The sequence below is a fragment of the Giraffa tippelskirchi genome, chromosome 4, assembly GCF_054371585.1.
Source record: "Giraffa tippelskirchi isolate mGirTip1 chromosome 4, T2T-mGirTip1v1.2.pri, whole genome shotgun sequence".
Classification (NCBI taxonomy): domain Eukaryota; kingdom Metazoa; phylum Chordata; class Mammalia; order Artiodactyla; family Giraffidae; genus Giraffa; species Giraffa tippelskirchi.
The window spans coordinates 28,430,973-28,443,865 of record NC_137278.1 but is presented as its reverse complement, the minus strand read 5'-3'; the positions used below and the strand labels follow the sequence as shown (position 1 = coordinate 28,443,865).

Below are 12,893 nucleotides of genomic sequence, written 5' to 3'. Positions count from 1 at the left end.
TCACTCACTTTCTAAAGTAGAGAGTATTACAAACTGCCTTGAAGATCTGTGCATGGCAGACTCAGCCACAATTCAAAAGTTGGTGCCCGTTTAAAATGCAAGGTGGGAAGAACATAGTGTGAAAATGTCGACTGTGAGTCTCATAAACATAGTCACTTAGCAGTGTTCACCTGAGTATTTCATTACCGTGATGTAGACTGGGGTATTTAGGGAAGAGCCTAGATCTGAGAAGACAGACTAGACAACAGGATTCCGAACCACAGGTGGGGATTGTGGAAGGTTTCTATTTAACAAACCAATAATGCAAATCCCAGTACAACTATTGAGCAGTGCCACCCAACAGACCTCTCACAATGATGTTTCTGTGTTTGTCCTCCCCAGTACAATGGCCCCAGCCATGTGGTAATTGATTCTTTGAATGGTGGCTAATTTGGGAACTGAACTTCTGAATTAATTGTAATTTGAATTTAAATAGCCACCATGTGTAGCTAGTGGCTACCATATTCACCAGTACTGCTCTGTCGGCATCAGATTTAGGGTTTGATTGGCAGGATGTAGTCTCAGAAAGTAAGGCCAGACCACAGATGAGGTTGGGATAGTCTATCACAGGACCGGTTAGAAGTGTGCTTTAATTTTCAGCAAAAGATATGTGCATATTCATTATAGTCCTATTTCATATCTACATTGTTCTGGAAACTTTGAAGAAGCTAAGACTTTAGGGATACCACTATATGGGTTTTTGGGAGGCCTGGGAAGAGGAGAGGAAGGGGGGATGCCAGGTTCAGTTACACTAGATTGTGAGCTCCCTGAAGTCATAAACTTAGGTTTTGTTGTTTTTCACTGCTGTTATCATCAGCCACTGTGAAAGCAGGTGTTTAAAGTATATTTGCTTCAATAATGAGTGAAAGGGTGTGGTGCCTCTTAGTCCCTGTATCAGTGAATCCGTGGAGATGGATTTGGGGAATCTGTGGGGACTTTGTTGACCCTACAAAGGACACAGGTGACCAAAGCAGACATCAGTTTCCCCTTCGGGTAAAGTTATTTCTGGTTATTGTGGTATTTTACCATTATTATACTAGGAACTGTAATGGTGATATCACTACTATCACCATTTGTAGTATGGGGGAGATCTGATAGTCTTAACAAGATTAGTGAAGAAGGAACTTCAAACACAACTTGCTTTTTGAAGGAATGATGTGCTTCCTTTACCTATTTCACAGAGGCGTCGTGAGAATTTATAAATATTTGGTCATTAAATGCTCATAAAAATGCCTGTTAAATGCCTCCAGAATCTGTCACAGAACTGCCTGTTTGAATGTTTAGTGCATGCAGTGCTGTCAGCAAAAGCGCAGACACTCACTGAGGAAAGGGCATGTGTGCTTTGTTTATTTTTAATGCTTGTTTTTCTTTTTCTGATGGTGAAAACAGTGGATGCTCACTAAAAAGAAAAACATTTAAGAGCAGAAGAGTTTAATGAAGAAAATGAATAATAACTTTAAATCAATTATATATAATTACATATAAATGACCAAAATATATATTGCTTTATTTCCATGTCTACACATACTCGGGCACACATGTACACTTTGATTACCTGATGCTATTTTGTGCAAGGATTTTGATGAGCATTCAATGTATGCCTATTAAATAAAGAGCTTCCCTGGTGGCTCAGACAGTAAAGAATCTGCCTGCAATGTGGAAGGCTTGGGTTTGGTCCCTGGGTTGGGAAGATCCCCTGGAAAAGGGAATGACCACCCACTCCAGTATTCTTGCTAGAGAATTCCATAGACAGAGGAGCCTAAAACAAAAACTGATTAACAGTTTTGTATTCTACTTTCTCATTTATTATGATGATGGAGGATAGTTTTCTACAACATGATTTTTAATTAGTGCCTATCAGGCCCTCATGCAGATATTCTGCATCTTAAAGTCCTCTATTGTTTGGAACTTGGATTATTTTCATTTTTTATACTATGATAAATTTTGATGCAATAATCATTTTGTACAAACACTTGCCTGCCTGTCTCTCCCTTAAAAATGTAATAGATAACTAAAAGTAATACTTACTTAAAAGATCCTGATGCTGGGAAACATTGAGGAGGGAGGAGAAGGGGACGACAGAGGATGAGATGGTTGGATGGCATTACTGACTTAATGGACATGAGTTTGAGTAAACTCCAGGAGTTGGTGATGGACAGGGAGGGCTGGCATGCTGCAGTCCATGGGGTCTCAAAGAGTCAGACACGACTGAGCGGCCAAACTGAACTGAACTGAAAAGTAATACTGTTAGAGCAAAGGGTAAATTTCCGTTAAGGATTTTGGTAAATTAAAAAAAAAAAACAACAAACATAAACTGTTTCATAGTAAACTTGGCCAAATTCATACTCGCATTAGGAGTATATAAAACTGCTCATAAAGTTCATTCTCTGTAGTATTGAAATACATTTAAAAAATCTATTTCAATGTGGTGAGTGAAAAATCAATATTACTTTCATTTGCATCCCTGATTACTTGCGGAATTGATCTTTTCAATGCATTTTCTGGCCTCTGTAAATTGTTCATATCAAGTGGCCACTTCTATATTGAAGCATTTTTTTAAAGGTTTCTTAATGACATTTTCAATGTGAAAATATATATTGCAATAATAGCTCAGTTTTTCATTTGATTCATAAATTTTTGCTCTGCTTTTTAAATTGTGTAATGTGCATATAATACAATGATTTTTGTATGAAGTTATCCATGGATTAATTTTTATCTTTAAAACTAATTAATTTTAATTACACAAACAAAATGGATTCTCCTCATTGTAAAATACTGAAAAACAAAAATTAAGCAGAAACCCACCTTGACCTTTTCCTAATCCCACTCTCATCCCCCTAAATCTCTCTTCATTGGCAACTGTGTATCACTGCAATTGTGATATATATATGTGTGTATATATATATATATATATATATATATATATAATCTACATATACATATAAAAAGGATGTTTCCTGGTTGTACATTCTTCAAAAAACTAGAATATTTATCTTGCATTTTACATTTTACTAAAGTACATGTTTTAGATATCTTTTGACTGATTTGTACTCAGAAAAATCATTTCTTCCAAACATACGCACACATGAACATGCACCGGTTGGGTATGTTTGGTGGTGGGGGTTTAGTCACTAAGTTAGGTCCAACTCTTTTCCAATCCCATGGAGTATAGCCCACCAGACTCCCCAGGGATCAAACCAGGGTCTCCAGCACTGAAGACAGTCTCTTGCATTGCAAGCGGATTCTTTACCAATTGAGTCACTAGGGAAATCCCTTTTAGTAGAGTTCTTTGCAGAATATCTTTATCTCTCAGTTCAGTTCAGTTCAGTTCAGTCGCTGAGTCATGTCTGACTCTTTGAGACCCCATGAACCACAGCACTCCAGGCCTCCCTGTCCATCACTAACTCCCTAAGTCCTCCCAAACCCATGTCCATCGAGTCGGTGATGCCATCCAGCCATCCCATCCTCTGTCGTCCCCTTCTCCTCCTGCCCTCAATCTTTCCCAGCACCAGGGTCTTTTCAAATGAGTCAGCTCTTCGCATCAGGTGGCCAAAGTATTGGAGTTTCACCTTCAACATCAGTCCTTCCAATGAACACCCAGGACTTATCTCCTTTAGATGGACTGGTTGGATCTCCTTGCAGTCCAAGGGACTCTCAAGAGTCTTCTCCAACACCACAGGTCAAAAGCATCAATTCTTCGGTGCTCAGCTTTCTTTATAGTCCAACTCTCACATCCATACATGACCACTGGAAAAACCATAGCCTTGATAGATGGACCTTTGTTGACAAAGTAATGTCTCTGCTTTTTAATATGCTATCTAGGTTGGTCATAACTTTCCTTCCAAGGAGTAAGCATCTTTTAATTTCATGGCTGCAGTCACCATCTGCAGTAATTTTGGAGCCCAGAAAAATAAAGTATAACACTGTTTCCACTGTTTCCCCATCTATCTGCCATGAAGTAATGGGACCGGATGCCATGATCTTAGTTTTCTGAATGTTGAGCTTTAAGCCAACTTTTTCACTCTCCTCTTTCACTTTCATCAAGAGGCTCTTTAGTTCGTCTTCACTTTCTGCCATAAAGGTGGTGTCATCTGCATATCTGAGGTTATTGATATTTCTCCCGGCAATCTTGAGTCCAGCTTGTGCTTCCTCCAGCCCAGCGTTTCTCATGATGTACTCTGCATATAAGTTAAATAAGCAGGGTGACAATATACAGCCTTGATGTACTCCTTTTCCTATTTGGAACCAGTCTGTTGTTCCATGCCCAGTTCTAACTGTTGCTTCCTGACCTGCATATAGGTTTCTTAAGAGGCAGGTCAGGTGGTCTGGTATTCTCATCTCTTTCAGAATTTTCCACAGTTTATTGTGATCCACACAGTCAAAGGCTAAATATAAATATAAATATCTTAGATGTACTCTGCATATAAGTTAAATAAGCCGGGTGACAATACACAGCCTTGACATGCTCCTTTCCCAGTTTGAAAACAGTGTGTTGTTGGCATGTCTGGTTCTGACTGTTGCTTCTTGACCCGCATACAGATTTCTCAGGAGGCAGGTAAGGTGGTCTGGTATTCCCATCATTTGAAGAACTTTCCACAGTTTGCTGTTATCTACACAGTCAAAGCCTTTGGTGTAATCAATAAAGCAGATGTAGATGTTTTTCTGGAATTCTCTTTCTTTTTCTATTGTCCAACAGATGTTGGCAATTTGATCTCTGGTTCCTCTGCCTTTTCTAAATCCAGCTTGAACATCTTGAAGTTCACAGTTCACGTACTGTTGAAGCCTGGCTTGGAAAAGTTTGAGCATTACTTTGCTAGTGTGTGAGATGAGTGTAATTGTGCAGTAGTTTGAACATTCTTTGATATTGCCCTTCTTTGGGATTGGAATGAAAACTGACCTTTTCCAGTCCTGTGGCCACTGCTGAGTTTCCAAATTTGCTGGCATATCGAGTGCAACAGTTTAACAGCATCATCATCAACTATCTCTTGGTTGTTACAATTTTATAATTTTATATCCATCAAAAACTGGATTTTTTTTTTACCACTTGTGTCATTCTGTTTCAACATTATCAGTTCTTTCTTTACCTTTACAAGTCTTTCTTTTCCTTGCCAAAAAGAACAAAACAATCTAATTTAAATCTTGATTGGGATTATCTCGATTTAGGGAGCTATACCCCCCATACAATGTTTGATATTTCCATCTAGAAACATGCTATATATCATCATACTTTATATGCTAATAGTTTTGTTTTTTAAAATTTCTATAATTTTCCACATTTCTTATCAAGGTGTTCCATTTGGTCTGTGTTTTGTTGTTATCATAAACACCTCATTTCCCATTCCATCTTTCAATTTGCTACTGCCAGTGCATTGGGAAGGGTTTGATTCATTTTATATTATCTTAAATCATATTTCAGTTAATTGTGTTTTCACAGAAGCAACTCATAAATATTGATAGTATGTTCTCATTACCAATAGCTGCACATTTTATTTGTGTTTCATGTTTCCTTATCTTGGTCAGTGTTTTAAAGCAATGTGAACTAGCACTGGAGACAGTAGGCAATTTTGTCATAATCTACATTTAAGGAACAATGCTTTTTCCAGTATTTTTGAGTAACCATAATGTTAGCTTTCATAACTGAGAATTTATATTATGTTAGCTTAGAATAGAAGTCATGTTGAAGAAATATGTTTACCTATGATTATTTTTAATAATTAATTTCCTAATATTAATAATGATTTTTATAATTCTTCCATTAACATAGTATTTTCAGTAATATATTTGTAATTTTTGTACTGTATTCATAAATTTTATTGGCCTACAATTGTGAGACATGCTAATTATGGTCTACTTCTCAGGGTAATATTTGTATCACAAAATAAATTGATAGACTTTTACATTTTACTAAGTAATTAAATATTTGACATCATATTGGAATTTTTAAATTAATAATCTAAAATAAATGGTTAGTAATTCTATCAGACCTTAGTAAGCCTTGATTTTTTTCATTGTTTCCAATAGGTGTTAGACATTTTTTTTGTCTTCTAAGATTTTTGGAATACTTTTCATCAGCTAAAAATAACTTGTGAAAGTATTTTTTTCATTAAGGTTTTCAAATTTGGGGGCATAAATTTTTACATAAAATTTTCTTATACTTTTTAAAATTCCACTACTTTGAAATAGTCCTTTCATTCTAACAACATGTATTTGTGGGTTTGTTCATTTTTTTCTTAATTAACAAAGCAAGCTATTTTCCTAACATTTAATTATTATGTTCCTTATTACACCACAGAGTAAATTTTTCAATTTATTTTACAAATATATTGAGTTAACAAATTTCAATATTATTTATTCTGCTGCTATCCTTGGGCTTGTGTTATTTTATAGAAGTTTAAAGCTTAGCTTTATATTTGTTAATGAATAATGAAAGTATTTAAGGATGTACATTTGCTTCTGAGCATAACTTTGGATACATTCTACAAATATTGATAAGAATTTTATGGTTGCTAAATAAAAAAGAAAGATTTTCCCCCTCATTTACTTGAGTTACTTATAAGATTCTGTTTTTTCTTCTTAATTTGTTCTGTTCAAGAAACATTTTCTTTTACTTTCAAGTACTGTGCTTCAATAGCTTTGAATTTGGAGCATTCTGTATGTATAGTTTCATATATTTGTAATATTTTATTGCTTAATTTATAGTCTAAGATGCAATTTTTTAAGTAAATATTTCATCAGTTCTTTAAATTGTATTTTTGTATTTCTAGGATACATATTTCTATACAAGCAATTTTAATTGTACATTATTAATGATTATGTTTTGTGTTTATGGATGCAAACTTTGAAAATATTTTTCTGGTTTTTATAAATGTATTTCTTTTAAAACTACTTATCTATGAATATCTGAACATTTCTATCAATTTAGCTTTGCATTCATAATAGCCTTTATATATTTGATGAAAAAATTATGTAATACACAGAGATTTATCTTCATTATGGGATTATTATTGTTTTTAACAGAAAACTCATCTCTTTATCCAGAGTAATCCAAAGGTTAAAAATACATTGATGATTTTGGTCCTATTTATGTCACATAGTTTATGAACTTTAAAAATTTTGCACTTGTGCTGTACTCTTCTTTCTCTTGCTACATATGCTAAATTATTCAATTTAAAAATTATTAGTGATCATGAAAGAATGAAACATTTAAAAATAGAACTCTAAAGACAATTTTATTTGTAAGAAGTCATTCTAATTTCTAAAATTATAAACATCATGAATAAAATATTACCTTTTGTATTTATCATTTCAGGTAAATCACCTTGGCTTTTATTATTTCATTTGGAGGTATTAGATGTAGATTACTGTTCATAAGCAATGTGTGAACAGATTACTGTTCATTTAACTTTTAAGAATAACTTTAATATCTGAACTTGACTTTGTTACCAAAATTTAAATAATTATTGCTGTTTCATCTGTTTCTATTTCACAACCAGGCTTTTCATATCATGGCTATCCTAAGTTATTGCTTTTCAATTTTGCTGTTATTAACTGGGATATTAATATTTTTTAGTTGAAAGCATGGAATTGAAGTACCTTTCTTTGCATATGTAAGATGGCTATTGATTAGGTTCACATTTACTTAATTGAAGTCTTTGTCCCTAAATTTCTATGGACTTAGTTCTGGAGATTTTTGTTTGTCTGTCTGTGGAATGTTGGTTTGTTTTTTGTTTTGGCATTTTACCTTGGGCAGGAGAAATTTGAGACTAGCTTGGGTTTTGTTTAAACCAAAAGAAGAAACCATTCTTTTACACCTAGATTTTTTTTTTTTTAACACGTTTTATTACAAATGGGAGGATGTCTTTTTTACCTAAACCAAACTGATGCTTCCATTTAGGTAAACTTTAACTTATAATGCACCTCTGTGTTTCCATCTTCATTTTTTTTCTCTATGTATACCTATTTTTCACTGGTTGGGTCTCACCTCTTCTAGTCTACATGTAACATATTCTTTCTAGCATATTCTATTTTTCTTTTGAATTAGCAAAAAGCCTTTCAGTAGCATTTAATGGGTGATTCAGTTTCCTGTAGGGTCACTTTCAATGATCAATACCCCTGGTTTCTACTATCAACCTTCCTTTAGAGTAGAGCTTCTCAACCCCAGCGCTAAGTGTACTTGAGCCAGATGATGCCTGGTTTGAAGGAGTGCCCTGTGTAGTTTATAGCAGCATATATAATATATTGCATAATATTTAGTAGTATTCCCAACTGGTACCCAGTAATGGCAGCAGCAAATCATGACTATCAAACTGCCCCTGATATTGCTACATATTCCGGGGGGGGGGGGGTGTTGCAAAATCACCTTCAATCAAAAACTACTACTTTAGAGTTTATTTTTGTATCCTGCCTCCTCTTTGTATCAGTCTTCACCTAAATCCTTGTTTCCCTATGACTCCTAGTCTTGTTTTATTGATCCAGAAATTAAAAGATGCTTACTCGTTGGAAGGAAAGTTATGACCAACCTAGACAGTATATTAAAAAGCAGAGACATTACTTTGTCAGCAAAGGTCCATCTAATCAAGGCTATGGTTTTTCCAGTGGTCATGTATGGATGTGAGACTTGGACTATAGAGAAAGCTGAGTGTCGAAGAATTGATGCTTTTGACCTGTGGTGTTGGAGAAGACTCTTGAGAGTCCCTTGGACTGCAAGACGATCCAACCAGTCCATCCTAAAGGAGATCAGTCCTGGGTGTTCGTTGGTGGGACTGATTTTGAAGCTGAAACTCCAATACATTGGCCACCTGATGTGAAAAGATGACTGATTTGAAAAGACACTGATGCTGGGAAAGATTGAGGGCAAGAGGAGAAGGGGACGACAGAGAATGAGATGGTTTGGTGGCATCACCGACTCAATGGACATGGGTTTCGGTGGACTCCGGGAGTTGGTGATGGACAGGGAGGCCTGGTGTGCTGTGGTTCATGGGGTCACAAAGAGTCGGACACGACTGAGCGACTGAACTGAACTGAACCCTGTAACTACCTGTTTGTTTGTTTTTTTTGCACAGCCAATATTTCTATGGTGGGCTTTTCTTAGGCTCCAATATCTGTGTCTTTCCACAGTGTGGCCAAGAGGTGTGGTCAATCTGTAATTCTTAGTTCATGTAATATATTCAGCAGAGCAACCATAGCATCTCATACTTTAAGACTTTTCCATGAATGACTCCTCCTTTGTGTTGTTATTAAGGACAAACAGGACAATGCAGGCCAAGAAGTGCATGTCCCATTTTTTAGACCACAGTTAGCCCATGGTACCTCAATCCAATGGCAGGGTATAGAATCTCTACCTCCTCCATCATTGCTCCTCCTCCCTTGTGTGTGTACCTTATGGTGCCAAGAAGCACAATAATAGTTTGATAGATGATAAGAACAACTACTGAGTACTTTATATATGTGGACTCTTGGGCTTTTTTTTTTTTTTAATTTGTTGGCTGTGCTGGATCTTGGTTGCTCTGCTTGGGCTTTCTCTAGCTAGAGTGAGCAGGGTCTACTCTTTGTGGTGGTGTGCAGGCTTCTCATTGCGGTGGCTTCTTTTGTTGCAAAGCACAGGCTCTAGGCATACGGGCTTCAGTAGTTGTAGCACATGGACTCAGTAGTTGCGGCAAATGGGCTTAGCTGCCCTGGGGCATTCAGAATCTTCCCGGACCAGGGATCGAATCTGTGGTCCCCTGCACTGGCAGGTGGATTCTTATCCACAGTATTACCAGGAAAGTCTCCTCTTGGGCTAATTGTGCTGTGCAAACCACCTCAAATAAGCCTCATAACTCTTGGAAGTAGGTGCTGTTATTACTCCCATTTTACAGATGAGAAAATGAATATTTAGCCTAAGTATGGTGCCTAAGCTAGTTAGTTAAGGACCTAGGGTTTAACTCAGGTTCTGCTGAACCCAACACTGGTCACCACTTTATTCTGCACAATGAATTCTTAAGGTCCAGGAAACAGTCACTATGATGTGGAGGTGAAGGGGGTAAGGAGGAGTAGCTGCTTAGTTTTCTACTTAACTAGTCTTCTGTGACCTTGAGCAAGGGATAGAAAACACAATGAATCAAAAGCTTTTGTTACCACTTTCCTGGCTGGAAAAGTTTTAGTTCAAGGCATAGACTATACAAAACATGATCTGTTTCCCAAGTCAGATTTTCTAGTCTCATTGTCAGTGATTCTTCTTGATATTTTTTAGCCTGAGCTCACTTTTTGTTTTGTTCTCAAATTCTAGGGGCTCATAAGATTATTCTAAATTATACAATTTTGTTGATATTTTTATGGGATCTTGGAGAACTTATCAGTCATTGATAGTATGAATGTTAAAATTTTTACTAGGAATCTAATATTTAAAAGTTTTTTTAAGATCAATGTTTTGAGCACTAATAAAAATATTAGTGGTCCATGAAATAAATGCATGTATTAAATGTATGCATCAAATTAATAAAATTAATTTTTATTGACTTTAACCTGCCACATTTTAATAAAATACTATGTAGTTTTTAAAGGGCTTAGAATAATGTGGGAATACTTCTCAAAAATCTGGTTGGGAAATTCTGATTTTTAAGACTTTTACATTGTCATAGGGCAGCCCTTATATCCTACTTGGCTCAAGAGTTATAAATACACATGGGAAACTGAATGAAGATTTTCAACTTCTCATCCTCTGACTGACATTTTTATTTGAAAATGTCTCTTCTCTTATTTTTAACAAGATACTCAACTTGCAAAAATAATTCCTCACGTTTGTATCCATGCAGCAGACTTACATTCTTTCCAGAGAATAAAATATTTCACAGAATAGTCACAAAGGAAGCTCATGAGCTGCAGTGGGATGAAGGATCAGTTGAATCTCAATCCTGGATAGCCAGTTTTTCATTTTATGGTACAGGGTTAAAGCCAGGGAACATCTCTGCACCTGAGCTACCTACCAGAATAGATACCACATCAGAAATTCAAATGAGGCCCCAGTCTGCTTATATCCAGATATTGTGTTCAATTCCATTTAGTCCCGAGAATATCCAATGCCTGTGACCTCTTCTTCATGGTTTATCAAAACTTGATTTCATTGGGATTAGCAACATGACCAGCTCACACTAAAAATTAGAACATCTAATAGGTCTTAAATAGCCATATAGCACATTTCTGGCCAATGAGACTGATGAAAAAATTATGGGGAGTCATTTCTGGTAAAATTCTCTTCTGATCCTAATAACGGACAGATTGAATAAAGTTCTATGTGCTGTTCCTTACCCTCCCTTCCCATGAGGCCTGGTGCTTGTGCTTTGTGTCTGAGAGGCAAAAACATGACGATGAGAACCAGTACTGAGGATGATAGAGTGGGAGGGTGGTAACAGCTCGGGTTTCTACCATGAGCAGCTAAACCAACACCAGCATCTCAACCCTCAAATCTCTTGTTATGTTTGAATAACAAATCTCCATTTTCAAGCCCAGTCACTCCGATTTGCATTACTAGCAGCAAAATAAATTCCTAATTTGTAGTTTCAAAGATTCCTTCTCTATCTTTTGAAACTTAGAAATGATCTCTACCTACAAGACTGTATGTATTAAGAAAGAAGGAAATTTGAAGAGTTGTCATTATTTGTATGAAAACGTCTCCTCCTTCTTCCCTATCACAGTCAGCAATATCTATAATGTACAGTTAATTCTCATTATTCACAGTAGCTACGTTCTCTAAAGTTCCCCAGGAAGACAGAATTAGTGAATAGTGTGTGAACCAGTACCCCTAGAGAAAACAAATAGACAGTAAAGAGAGAAAGAGACAGAGAACCAGAGAAAGACAAGAGAGAGAGAGAGAGAGAGAGAGATTCCCATCGACCATAATCTTAAATCCTAAACTCATTCATGTAGATTCTGTCCTCTTTATTTTACTTTATTTTACAAAAGAATAAGTCAGGTCAGAGATTTAATTTACTCATCTAAAGCTGCTCCACTAACAGGTGCCAAAGTTGGAGTCAAACCCCATCTAACTGGCCGAAGAACGGAAGCTTCTTGCATCATACTGCACTGTCCTAACCTTCTCCATCTGCACTGATCTCGTTTGAGAGCTTAAACAAGAAGGCAAAGCATCCTCTTGATTGACCTCAGCTAGGAACATGAGAGAAGAGAGTGAAGGATCTCAAATTTTTGTTGCTGTTCTACACATGTCTGAAAATGACTGCAAATCATGAATAGTTGATGCTGGGGTTACAAATAAACTTTAAAAAGATGACCTGCAAATACAGAATCTCCAAATAATGAGAATCCACTATAATTGTAGTTTTGCTCTTTTCTCTGTAAAATGCCTCTTGTTATACTAAATATCTCTGCTGACAGCTTTGCTATCAAAGTATAAGCTGTCTTCCAACCTCTGCTTCTCTTCAGGAATGATTTCTTGTTATTTCTGTTTAGCCTGTTTGCACGGGCATATGAATACGGATGCTCATACACACACACACACACACACACATACTGCCACGGTAATAGTCATACCATATCATGTTTTCCAATGAATACAAGTGCCATTCAATTATTCACTAGCCCAATACACAAAGCAGCAAGCATATGAAACAGTTAATACCTTCTATACTACACTGTAAAAATGAAGTATCAGAGTAGTTGTCTAAAACTGAAGTTGAGGGGGATGGTGAATAAGGAATAACTATAAATGACATGAAATTTCTTTTGGGGGTGGTGGAAATGTTCTAAAATTAGATTCTAGTGATGGCTGCACCGCTCTGCAAATATATTAACCTTACTGAGTTGTACACTTTCGATGGGAGGATTACATATGATGTAAATTACAACTCAATAAATCTGTT

General features: G+C 36.2%; 2 long non-coding RNA genes across 2 annotated transcripts in view; both read left to right on the top strand.

Moving 5' to 3' along the window:
* The window catches only part of LOC145546559 (uncharacterized), a 174,161-nt gene that overhangs the window by 72,553 nt on the left and 88,715 nt on the right, over positions 1-12,893 (top strand). The gene's annotated exons all lie outside the window — the stretch shown is intronic.
* LOC145546558 (uncharacterized) lies at positions 93-12,333 on the top strand. Its single transcript, XR_014083026.1, has 2 exons — positions 93-263; positions 12,033-12,333. It is a non-coding gene; the product is annotated as an uncharacterized LOC145546558 (long non-coding RNA).